The sequence below is a fragment of the Triticum aestivum genome, chromosome 2B, assembly GCF_018294505.1.
Source record: "Triticum aestivum cultivar Chinese Spring chromosome 2B, IWGSC CS RefSeq v2.1, whole genome shotgun sequence".
NCBI lineage: Eukaryota > Viridiplantae > Streptophyta > Magnoliopsida > Poales > Poaceae > Triticum > Triticum aestivum.
In genome coordinates, this window is record NC_057798.1 from 164,235,491 (window position 1) to 164,249,093 (window position 13,603).

Sequence of the window (13,603 nt, forward strand, 5' to 3'; positions counted from 1 at the left end):
GGCGGCACGGCGCGCAGGGCTGGTGGGCGCCGAGGGATTGGGGCGGGCGCGGGGGTTGGTGGAGGTCGGGAGGTGGGAGACGCCGGGGGGTATTTTTCCTTTTTTTTAGTTTTCTGACGCTCTCCTATTCGAGTTCGGGAACATCTAATCCGCCCCTATATAGGCGAGCTATGATCAGAATAACTATTCTGATCCTGTGATTAGAATAGCCACACAGGGGACACAATCATATTTTCAGGCAAACAATATAAATATAGCCTCATAATCAAAATAAACATTGTTTTTACAATGATTCGATTCATCACTCGAACAAGACATTCTTCGAGCACTGCGCGTTAATTAGGCGGGCACCTTCTGTGACCTGTGCCAAGTAGTGCTCGACCAGATATTGGCCCCCTGCCGGATCCTGGGTCGCTATAATGGTGGCCTCCATATCCGTCCAATAGACTTTTACGCGGGCAAGGGCCATTCGCGCACCCTCTATGCACGCCGACCTTCTCATGGCGTCGATCCGAGGCACGGCCCCAAGGAATTGTTGCACCAAACCAAAGTAACTGTCTGGCTTAGGCCCCTTCGGCCAAAGATGGTCTATTACAGACCGCATTGCAAGCCCGGACAGCCTATGAAGCTCCGCTACAATAGCCATCTTGTCACTTAACGGCAGTGGGTGAGTGGGAGCATTGAATTGCGACCAGAAAAGCTTCTCCACTTCCTTATCACCCTGATCCTCGAAGAACTTGGCAGCGTCAGCTGTACTCTTCGCCAAATCCGCATATGCGTACGCAGGACTCCAGCGTCCATCCAGGGGAGCATACTTTGGATCGAAAACTTCGTCCGCAGCAAGTAGGAGCCCCAGCCACGATTTTACCATCCTGTTGAAGCTCCTCCCGCGCACCCCTGAGCTCGGTCCATATTTCCTTGGTGGCATTAAGTTCCTTGTTTAGGTCGGTCGAACTATCCATATGATCCTTTTTAAGGAGCTCATACCGGTCAGCGACATTTTTTAACTCCACAGCTATTTCGGCTATCTTTTCTTTGCTTCGGCAATGAGTAGCCTGTTCGGCTCTCAAATCATCGGCCGCTTTTAGGGCAACCGCATTGCTAACCCGAGCTTGCTCCTTGACTTGGGCAAGTTCCGCCCTCAGGGCCTCCACGGCAGCAGCACCATCTGTAGTCCAAACATATTACATTAATATCATACCACCTTCATATTTTCCTATACAAGTGAAGGTAGAGCACATACCTTGTGATTTGTCCAGCCGCTCGTTCACCAGCGTGATATCGGCATCAACCGATCCAATCTGCCTCGTTAGTTCGGCAACTTCAACGGACTGGTCGGCGGCCGGACCCATAGGTACTTGCACGTATTTACAAAGCAATCATTGATTTATGATCCCCCGTTTGTCGCATAGGGCAGGCAACCAGAGTCTCAGGGGCTACTATCTATATGGAGCACACCTAGTGCATGCCTCACAGCCAAAAATAGTGTATTTTTCACTACATACCTCAAATCCTTTGAACAGGCTTGTAAATGCTTCATTCAAACCGCTCGTAGCGGATGAAATCTTCTTGAGCACCGCGCTCATTAATGAGCGGTGCTCCTCCAAGAGCGTAGCTCGCTCCAGTAGGCCTTTCAGTACGTCTGGCCGGACATTGAACTGTGCTGGACCCTTCCCATTGCCCCTCGTGGGAGCCAAATGCTCCGGGCTCAGGGCGACTAACGCATTGGCTTCTGGCTTCGGCAGATCCGGACTCCTCCGTGACGACACCTCGGTGTCGCCCACTTCATGAGGCGGAGAGGTGGGTGGGGTCTCGCTCTCCATCATCTCCAGAGGAAGATCCCCCGAAGACAAACTCTGTTGAGAAGAGCTGCTAGCCGGACTGCAAAAGACAAATCCTGGTTATTGATCTAGGAGAAACGCAGTACCTTTGAATTAATGATTGACTTACAGCTCGGTGGAGGGCTGGCCCGTTGGCGGGCATGACGCAGTGAGGGTGCCAGTCGGGGCAGGGGCCCCTGGGGATACCTTTTTCCCTGGTTTGGGCGTCTCCGTCTCCAAGTCTTCGGAGGCAGCCCTCTTCTTCCCGCGTGGGGAGGAGGCCTTGGCCTCCCCCTCCCAACTATCCTCCTTAGGGGAGGTAACAATTCCCCCAGTTCGGATGTGTAGCATGTGAACTTCGGTTTCTTCGTTCTTCCCCTTGTCTTTCCCTGAGGGCATTCTGCTGAGCACCCGGTCAAGCATCTTGGCCATGGCGGGACCAAGCGAGCCTTCGGGAAGTGGCGCCGGACACCTGATTCTCTCTACCTTGCTGAGCCATTCCTGGCCACGAATGATTTTCAGAATAAACAATTATGACAAATACAAAACAAGGTGTCTAGTATCAAGGTTACTTACTTGGGTATCTAGGCGATTGCAACTTAGGCCCGCATCCTCGATGGTGTCCGGACACTCTACTTTCGGTCCGAAGAATAATTTACACATCCCTTCGAGCTTCAAGCCGAAGAAGTGCTTAACAGTCCACGGACCCTCTGGATTGAACTCCCACATCCAGAAAGGCCGGCGTTGGCACGGCAACATCCGTCGTATTAACATCACTTGCATTATGCTGACAACGTTAATGTCCCTTTCAAGAAGCTCTCGAATGCGTCTCTGCAGTACTGTTACATCGCCAGCGGGCCCCCAATTCTGTCCTACGTCGATCCAAGACGCTAGTTGTGACGGAGGGCCCGAGCGGAACTCGGGGGCGGCCACCCACTTTGTGCCTCTGGGAGCCGTGACATAAAACCACCTCCGTTGCCATACATCGGATACTTCTGGGAAAGAACCCTATGGCCATGGGGCATCGGCGTTCCTGCTTATTATGGTACCTCCACACTCCACATCTCGCCCCTCGATCATCTTCGGCTTCACATTAAAGGTCTTGAGCCATAAGCCGAAGTGTGGAGTGACATGGAGAAAGGCCTCGCATACAATGATGAATGACGAGATATGGAGGATAGTGTCTGGAGCTAGATCACGAAAATCCAACCCGTAATAGAACATGAGCCCCCTCACAAAAGGATCGAGGGTGAGGCCCAAGCCATGGAGGAAGTGAGGAACAAAGACGACGCACTCATTGGGCTCCGGTGTAGGGATGACCTGCCCTGGAGCAGGAAGCCTGTGCTGGATGTCGGTGGTCAGATATCCGACCTCCCTAAGCTTCGCAATGTCCTCCTTTTGAATCGAGGAGGCCACCCACCGGCCTTGAGGGTTGGATCCGGACATATTGAAGGATCTGGGGTGTTTGGGCTTAGGTCTCGGGTGTTAGAACTTGAGGTGCGAGAAGGCGCGAGGGAGGTGGAAAATAGGCATAGGCCTTGACCCCTTTATAAAGGGGGTGAATATCAAGAGTCCTCAGCGTGACCGCTTGAGACTTATCCAAAAGTACAAAGAGTCATACCAATGGTCGTCATGGGGTTACACACGCCCATATTGATGGAAAATCCCGCGATAAGAGGAACACGATCTCTGCTGTGGCAGGATGTGCCAATAAAATCGCCTCGCAACGCGGGTCGAGGTGGGGCAAGAAACGCCGGTTCGTGTCGGACCAGGCCATGATGCAAGGGCACGACGTATGAAGATTGCCAGCAGATCAGATTTACGCTATGTTCCCTACAATGGTATGTGAAGATCATCTTGCAGATCCAGACACGGTTTGAGTGTTCGATAACTACTTTGGAGTATTCGGAGAAGGAACCCGCCCTGCAATGTCGAAGACAAGACTGCGCACCGGACTCATCGTCATAGAAGTCTGGTTCAGGGGCTACTGAGGGAGTCCTGGATTAGGGGGTATCCGGACAGCCGGACTATATACATCGTCCGGACTATTGAAGCGTGAAGATACAAGACTCTAGACTTCGGCCCGTGTCCGGATGGGACTCTCCTTTGCGTGGAAGGCAAGCTTGGCGATCCGGATATTGTGTTTCCTTCCTTGTAACCGACTCCATGTAAACCCTAGCCCTCTTCGGTGTCTATATAAACCAGAGAGGTTGGTCCTTAGAAGGCCGATCACAATTACAATCATACCATCATAGGCTAGCTCTTAGGGTTTAGCCTCTACGATCTCGTGGTAGATCTACTCTTGTACTACTCATATCTTCAATATTAATCAAGCAGGAAGTAGGGTTTTACCTCCATCGAGAGGGCCCGAACCTGGGTAAACATCGTGTCCCTTGCTTCCTGTTACCATCAGCCTAGACGCACAGATCATGACGCCATCCATCGGCCAAAGTATATTTGATGTTCACATGCAAAGTCTTTTCTAGAACGCATGAAATGCATTCACATGACGAGGGTTGAGATATGAGGGTATCAAGCCCATCGCCAAAATCACCTCTTTCGAGCTTGATGTTGTTAAGTTTCCTAATTAGGCACTAAGTTTGTTCTCCATGAGCTCTAGGAGTACGTGACGGGGGAGGGATTGTGGGAAAATGTGCATCGAGTCAGTCATATACCAAAGGATACACGAGATTTGTTTGTCAGCAGTACGTCGTCTATGTATAGGGTGACATTCTATCTTCTGACCTTGTAGACATATACATACGTTGCTCACTGCAGGGACCCAGAATTCTTACCTCACGAAAAAATCCAATCCCAGCACTTCCCTTTCATAATATATTAGACCACTTATTAGACATAGACACATCCAATGAGGACTGAGATACCCGTCTATCGGGAGTTGCTACTAAAATCACATATGTCGAGCTCCCTTGTAGTTAAGTTTCTCAATTTTAGCACTAAGTTCCTTTTTCATAACCTCTATTGAGCAGGTGATGGGAGAGGGGTGGTTTCCAAATGTGCATTGGCCATCCCTCGATAGAAGAAAATATCTGATTTGCCTATGACAAGGCACTAGGTGCAAATTTCTCACGACAAGGCAAAATCTCTCAACCAGTGCCAGCGAAGACGGATGGTGATCAAATGACCCTTGATATTTGCAGCATATGGATGTGTAGTTCATTAAAACTAGGCAATATGTGGAATATATATATATAGGTGTGTGTAACCGGTGAGCGTCGGAAACCTCCTCTTTTCGAGCCATATGGAGTTAAGTTTCTCATATTACCCCTAGGCAGGTTGTTCATTTAAATGAGGCACTAGGTGGTGTGTATATATATATATATATATATATATATATATATATATATATATATATATATATATATATATATATATATATAGGTGTTCGGTGTGCGTCACCGGCGAGCGTTGTAAACCTCCTTTTTCTGAGGCATATGGAGATAAGTTTCTCATGTTTAGCCTTAAGTTTCTTTCCCGTGAGCTCTATAGAAGGGTCACCAAATTTGAGTTGGACGACTCCTCGTTCGACCGAATGGTACACGTGATTCTCCCACGGCTGACGAGCGTTGCCTAATTCCAATTTCAAGCCCTATCATGTTAAGTTTCTTAATATTCTTCACTAAGTTTCTTTCTGATTTTTGCACCCTTCAAAATTTCCACATGGTTATTAAACCAACACCTCATGATAAGAGACCATTGTTTATATTTCAGGTCGGTACTCGCTGTTGCAAAATCTCTCAATAAACATGAGAGGAGAGGGATGGTTACCAAAGGAGCATCGCGCCATCCATCGGCTGAAGTCTATTTGATGTTCATGTGCGAAGTCTTTTCTAGAACGCATGAAATACGTTCACGCGACGAGGGTTGAGATATGAGGGCATCAGGTCCATCGTCAACATCAACTCTTTCGAGCTTGATGTACTTAAGTTTCCTAATTAGGCACTAAGTTTGTTCTCCGTGAGCTCTAGGAGTACGTGACGGGGGAGGGATTGTGGGTAAATGTGCATCGAGTCAGCCATATACCGAAGGATACACGAGATTTGTTTGGCATCAGTACGTCATCTATGTATAGGGTGACATTCTATCTTCCGAGCTAGTAGACATATACATACGTTGCTCACTGCAGGGACCCAGAATTCTTACCTCATGAAAAAAATCCAATCCCAGCACTTCCCTTTCATAATATATTAGACCACTTATTAGACATAGATACATCCAATGAGGACTGAGATACCCGTCTATCGGGAGTTTCCACTGAAATCACATATGTCGAGCTCCCTTGTTGTCAAGTTTCTCAATTTTACCACTAAGTTCCTTTTTCATAACCTCTATTGAGCAGGTGATGGGAGAGGGGTGGTTTCCAAATGTGCATTGGCCATCCCTCGATACAAGAACATATCTGATTCGCCTATGACAAGGCATTAGGTGCATTTTCTCACGTGCCTGTAACATCCCAAATTTTCAATTTGGAATGTTATACACTAGATCATCATTGCATGTCATATTTTATTGCTTTTGGCTTGATCCTAGAAATCCTACGCAACTCAAGGACCCTCGGAGAGAGTTGGGAATTTCGTTAGTTTCATATTTGAGTTTTCTCAAATTTTGAAAATAGGATCATTTGATTTTATTTATTTTATCTTCAATTATTTCTATCATAAATATATGAGAGCATGAATGAAATGACTTTCCCAAAAATAAAGAAATATTATGGATTTAATAAAAAATCAAATAAGATTTTATTTTGGGAGTTTTTGGCTATTTTATTTGAATTTATGAAAATAGCACGTTTTTCAAAACTGCATTTTAGGGCCAAGAAAGTGTTCATCTTGTTCTAAATATTTTATTTAGACGGTGAAAATTTATTTTGGCATTTTTAGAATTTTATTTTATTTTCTAGGATTTATTTAAATTTCGGCGGAATTTAAAAAAAACTGTTCGGACCGACCGGGCCGAAGGCCCAGCCGGCCTAGCCGCCCCGCCGCCTCGCTCGCGCCGCCGTGGCCGAGCCGGACTCCGGCTAGGAGTCCGGGAGCCGCCCACCGCTGCCCTGGCCCCCTCCCCAAGCCGAGTTGCCCCCCCCCCCCCTTTAAATAGACGCCGCCGTCGCCGCCCTCCTCACCCCGCCACCCCGACCCGCCCCGCCTCCCGACCCGCCGAGCCGCCGCCGCCGTTCGCCGCTGCCGCCCGAAGCTCCGCCAGAGCCGCCGGACCTCATCGGAGCCCGACGAGGTAGCCGCCGTTCGTCGCCGGTTTTCTAAAGAAAACTGATCCGTTTTGTTTACAAAACCCTAGATTTTTTAAATCGGTTTTTTATTTTTTTTTCGGTTTACTTATTTAGCGAGCGTTCGCTCGTTCTTTCATTTTAACGGACGAGTTCACCATTTAGTTTCAGTTAACGAACGTCCGTTCGTTAAACTGTTCGTCAGTTTTTCTTTTTCTCGGATTTTCTGCGATTATTCCAGATCGCGATTTCTGATCCGATTTTCGTTTTAGTTTTTCTTTTCGCTCGTTTGTCGAAATCAGGCAATTCAAGCGCCTAGAGTTTCTTCTAGAAACCCTCTTTCCGTTTAACCAACTCAAACAAGTTTTTGCTACTGTAAAATTTGACTTAGGTCCAGATTAGTAAATGAAGCTTGTTTCTTTCGCCGTTTGAGTTCCGTTGCTTCGTTTGTTCTGTATCTTTTTGCAAACCGGAGTTCCTAAGTTGAACTTTCTAGTTAGATCTCTTATTTTAGTTTTACCCGTGCATTAGATGAGTACTTATTGTATGCTTGTTTTCTTATTTGTTTGCGATAGAGTATCCGGAGTGCGCCGCTTGCTACTTCGAATCTCTAGGTTTCACGGATCATGAGCAAGGCAAGTAACACTTTGATCATACCTTTTTACTACCCAGTTTTATTGCATTTGATCAATCCTCAAACAATTGCATGATTAGGATCTGATTAATATGTGGGTTTTGGGAAGTAGATGAGGTAGTGCCTATTACCTGTTATTTTATCAAACCTTTGGGAGTTACTTCTACGTTTGCTTATTTTTTTCATGCTATGCTAGTAGACGTGGATTGGGTGAGTGTATCCATGACAGATGTGAGATTGTTATTTAATGGTTTATTTAAGGTGGCAACTTTAATACACATCTGGGTGGATTGAGGCACCTGGGTATTCCAGCGATTGCCTGTTTCTTTTATGGACCGCCACCCAGGCTCAAAGGGATCATGAGATTATTCATGCTAGGAACTTCCATGTGCAGCCACAAGCTACTATGGGCACTAGCATAGTTGATTAAGTCGTGCGAACTCTTACAATGGTAGACTAGCAGATGTAGGGGAAAGTAGGTGTAACTGTCTACCCGATCGTAAGGTGCTAGAACTTCTGAAAGACTATGTCTCGGTCATCCGTTTCCCAAACACCATGTAGTGCAAGAAATATAACAGAGGAGATCGAGTCTTGTGGGTAAAAGTGCGCAAACCTCTGTAGAGTGTATAAACTAATCATGGTTAGCCGTGTCCCCGGTTATGGACATTTTGAGTATCTAGTATTTGGATTATCATGTGAATCTCATCATGTTACTTTAATTTTAATTTGTTGGGTTTTAATGATGATGCTTAATTGGGATTGAGAGGGTGTCTATCTTCTCAATGTCTTACAACCACCATGATAGTTAAATAAAATTTATTCCTTTGCAGTAGGGAAAAATGGCTTTATGCAAAACTGTAACTATAGAGCTTTCCACCAGCCATATATGCATGTAGTATAGCATATTTCTGTTCATTACTCTCTATGTGTTACATTGCCAGCATATTCCATGTGCTGGCCCGTTTTCGGGCTGCAACGTTCATGTTGCAGACTTTTTAGACGACGAGTAAGGTGCTTTAGGTCATGGTTCTATACTCAATGATGTCGTTGGAGTTGATGGACTCACTTATCTTCCAAGCCTTCCGCTGTTATCGTTATTAGATGGCCTTAAGCCATATTTATTGTAAAAAGTTCTCCTTTGGAGACATTCGATGTAATAAGTGTGTGATTGCTACTATGTTATAAATCCTTCGAGTATTGTGCGTGTCAGCATTACTGATCCAAGGATGACACTGAAGCACAAAGATCAGACTGTTTGAGGTCTGGTCGCTACAAGATGGTATCAAAGCACACGCTGACTGTAGGACATGACCACTAAGCTAAAGCCCTAGATCACTACTCACTCTTCTCATTTTTGACTCCTCACCTTTTCTACTCTTTTAGGATGGCGGATGCAAGGAACAAGTTCATGCAACCGGATAAAGATACACCCTTTGGACGCCACTTTAAGGAAGTCACTAAGTATCTGAGCATCGGAGTACCAAGCTTCACCGGGACCTACAACGCCACTTTACCAGAAGAGGAGTGTTGGATGATTCAAGTTCAAGTTTCTGGAAGGACGTTCATGCCCGTCACTGAGCCCATAGAGTTTTCCTTTGATGCACCAACCTGGAGTCTAGGAAAGAGCATGGCAGCCCAGATCACAATGGGACACATTGGAGAAGTTTACCACAAGGATCTCAAGGGTACTATTTACCAGATTTGTGGGCACCAAGATGAGCAATGGGAGATGATCAGCACCAGGAAAGATAGACCCATTGCAGCATTCATCCAGGAGTTAAACCAGCACATTCGTCACCAGGAGAACCAGATGTGCGCAGGCATGATAGATCTGAAGAAGGCTATGACCAAGAACATGGAGTTGGAGGAAGAACTCAAGTCTACACACGATGGATATGAGGAGGAAATAGCAACACTCATGGAGAAGAATGAAGACCTGAAGAAAAAGCTAAAAGTGTTTATGGGATTTCCCGTGACTGGAGGAGAAGATGATGATTGCACTTGTCCAGAAAACTACATCATCATCGACGACACCGACTCGGACCCAGACGATAGCGATGATGACTATGTTGACGAAGCTGGAGTAGATATCATGGAGTCTTCAACGGAGCAGTTTTTCTAGTCGACCACCATAACAGTAGTAGTATTTCCCCCATTTATCTAGTATAACCCGAGCACTTTTGTATTGATAGTTAGACCGTTGTATGCCCTTGTTTGAATTGAATGAAGTGATATTGTTTGCATTTGTATCATGTGCATATGGGTAGTGTTTTATCTCTAGACCTCATTCTATTCTGTATTCTCATCTTTTCCAAACCCTCAGATGCCTTCGAGACGCGACAATGGATTTGCTTTCCCACCGGAGCTCACTCAGTTGATCCAGCAGCAGAATGCATTGATGCAGTTACTAGTCAAGAATCAGAATCAAGGGAACAACAACAACAACCCACCACCACCACCACCTGTTGATCACTTAACCCGTTTCCTTAGACTAAATCTGCCGGTGTTCTCCAGTAGCACCGAGCCGATAGTTGCAAATGATTGGCTCCGCAAGACAGGGAGAGAGTTGACCACTGCAGGATGCACGGATGCGGAAAAGGTGCGTTTTTCCGCACATCAGCTAGATGGACCCGCAGCATCATGGTGGGAGAATTTCACGGCCACTTATCCTATTGACACTGTCACATGGGATCAGTTTCAGCAGGCTTTCCGTACTGCCCATGTTTCAGCAGGAGCTATGGCCATGAAGAAGCGTGAGTTTCGCAAATTGCGCCAAGGAGGATGAACAGTTGGCCAGTATGTGGATGACTTTAGTAAGCTAGCACGTTATGCCCCAGATGATGTTGCTACGGACGCAGCTAAGCAGGAGAAGTTTCTGGAAGGACTGAATGATGAGCTGAGCATGCAGTTGACGGTAGCAACTTTCAACAACTACCAGGAGTTGGTAGATAGAGCTCTCATAATTGAAGGGAAGCAGCAGCAGATTGACAACCGCAAGAGGAAGTATGGACAAGGGAAGTACAATTCTGGAGCTTAGCAGAAGCCACGTTTTACCCCAAAATCGGGAGGACATTTTCAGCATACCCATGGAGGAGGGAGCTTGCATAATCATAATGGCCCCAAGAATGGGAATGGGAATGGAGGAAGCAATGGCCAGAACAGTACCAACCCATCAACCCCAGCCAAGAGAGACCTGAGCCAAGTCACTTGCTATAAGTGTCAGAAGACTGGACATTATGCCAATGAATGTCCTGAACCCAGAATGGAAATGGAAATAGAAGCTCTGAGAAGAAGCCGAACCCTTTCAACAGAGGATAGGTGAACCACGTTAAAGTGGAGGAGGTTGAAGCCCAGCCAGATGCAGTAATAGGTAAGTTTTTGGTTAAGTCTTTTACTGCACTCGTTCTTTTTGATACTGGTGCATCGCATTCATACATATCAAGGGGATTTGTGGATAAGTATAAACTGCCCACGAAGGTTCTTAGAACACCTATGTTAGTAAGCTCACCAGGAGCGGAGTACATGGCCAGTCGAGGATGTTTTCAAGTGCCATTGAGTATAGGTAGGCATGTTTTCCCCTTGAATTTAATCATTTTAGAATCCCAAGGTTTGGATGTGATTCTCGGTATGGATTGGCTATCAATGTATGGAGGAAACATCGATTGCGCCAGTAAGTCGATTTTGCTTACCACCCCAGAAGGGAGAAGGATCAAGTATGTATCACGGTATGAGCCGAAGAGGACACAAGTAAATTCCTTATCAGGAGTTGTACAAGAGGAAGTACCAGTGGTGAAGGATTTCCCTGATGTATTTACAGAAGAGTTGCCAGGCATGCCACCGGATAGAGACATTGAGTTTTTGATTGAGCTTTTGCCAGGCACAAGGCCGATATCTAAGAGACCATACAGGATGCCCGCACAAGATTTGGAGGAAATTAAGAAGCAAATCAAGGAATTATTGGATAAAGGCTATATTCGCCCAAGTTCTTCACCTTGGGGATCGCCAGTGCTTCTTGTGAATAAGAAGGATGGATCGTTGAGGATGGTTGTTGATTATCGAGGATTGAATGAAGTGACAATCAAGAACAAGTACCCATTGCCGATGATCAATGATTTGTTTGACCAGTTGCAAGGAGCTAAGGTATTTTTCAAGATCGATCTGCGATCAGGATACCACCAGTTGAAGATTCGAGAGCAGGATATACCTAAGACGGCTTTTACCACCAGGTACGGGCTGTATGAGTATACTGTTGTGTCATTTGGTCTGACTAACTGATACGTCCATTTTGCATCATGCTTTTATACCAATATTTATTGCATTGTGGGCTGTTATTACACATTATATCTCAATACTTATGGTTATTCTCTCTTATTTTACAAGGTTTACCATGAAGAGGGGGAATGTCGGCAGCTGGAATTCTGGCTGGAAAAGGTGCAAACATTGGAAACCTATTCAGCACAGCTCCAAAAGTCCTGAAACTCCACGAAACCTCGTTTTGGAATTTATAAGAAATACACCAGGGGGCCCACACCCTGTCCAGGAGACAGGAGGGCGCCCCCCCTACAGGGCGCGCCCCCTTATCTCCTGGGCCCCCTGGTGGGCCTTCGGTATCCATCTTCTGCTATTTCAGAGCTTTTACCCTGGAAAAAATCATGGGCAAGCTTACGGGATGAAACTCCGTCGCCACGAGGCGGAACCTTGGCGGAATCAATCTAGGGCTCTGGCGGAGCTGTTCTGCCGGGGACCTTCCCTCCGGGAGGTGGAAATCATCACCAACGATCCTCTCATCAGGAGGGGGTCAATCTCCATCAACATCTTCACCAGCACCATCTCCTCTCAAAACCCTAGTTCATCTCTTGTATCCAGTCTTGTATCAAAACCACAAATTGGTACCTGTGGGTTGCTAGTAGTGTTGATTACTCCTTGTAGTTGATGCTAATTGGTGTACTTGGTGGAAGATCATATGTTCAGATCCTTTATGCATATTATTACTCCTCTGATTATGAACATGAACATGCTTTGTGAGTAGTTACGTTTGTTCCTGAGGACATGGGTGAAGTCTTGCTATTAGTAGTCATGTGAATTTGGTATTCGTTCGATATTTGATGAGATGTATGTTGTCTTTTCATCTAGTGGTGTTATGTGAACGTCGACTACATGACACTTCACCATTATTTGGGCCTAGAGGAAGGCATGGGGAAGTAATAAGTAAATGATGGGTTGCTAGAGTGACAGAAGCTTAAACCCTAGTTTATGCGTTGCTTCGTTAGGGGCTGATATGGATCCAAATGTTTAATGTTGTGGTTAGGTTTACCTTAATACTTCTTTTGTAGTTGCGGATGCTTGCAATAGGGGTTAATCATAAGTGGGATGATTTTCCAAGTAAGGGCAGTACCCAAGTACCGGTCCACCCACATATCAAATTATCAAAGTACCGAACGCGAATCATATGAACGTGATGAAAACTAGCTTGACGATAATTCCAATGTGTCCTCGGGAGATCCTTTCTCATTATTAGTAATTGTCCAGGCTTATCATTTGATACATACAGTATTGGACCACCTTGCTGCACTTTGTTTACTTTATTTACTTGTTACTTGTTACCATTTATCTTATCACAAAACTATCTATTACCTACTATTTCAGTGCTTGCAGAGAACACCTTATCGAACCGCTTATCATTTCCTTCTGCTCCTCATTAGGTCTGACACTCTTACTTATCAAAAGGACTACGATTGATCCCCTACACTTGTGGGTCATCAAGACTATTTTCTGGCGCTGTTGCCACGGAGTGTAGCTCTTTTGGTGAGTGGAACTTGGTAAGGAAACATTTATATAGTGTGCTGAAATTTTTTTGTTACTTGTTACTATGGAAACTAATCCTTTCAGGGGCTTGTTTGGGGT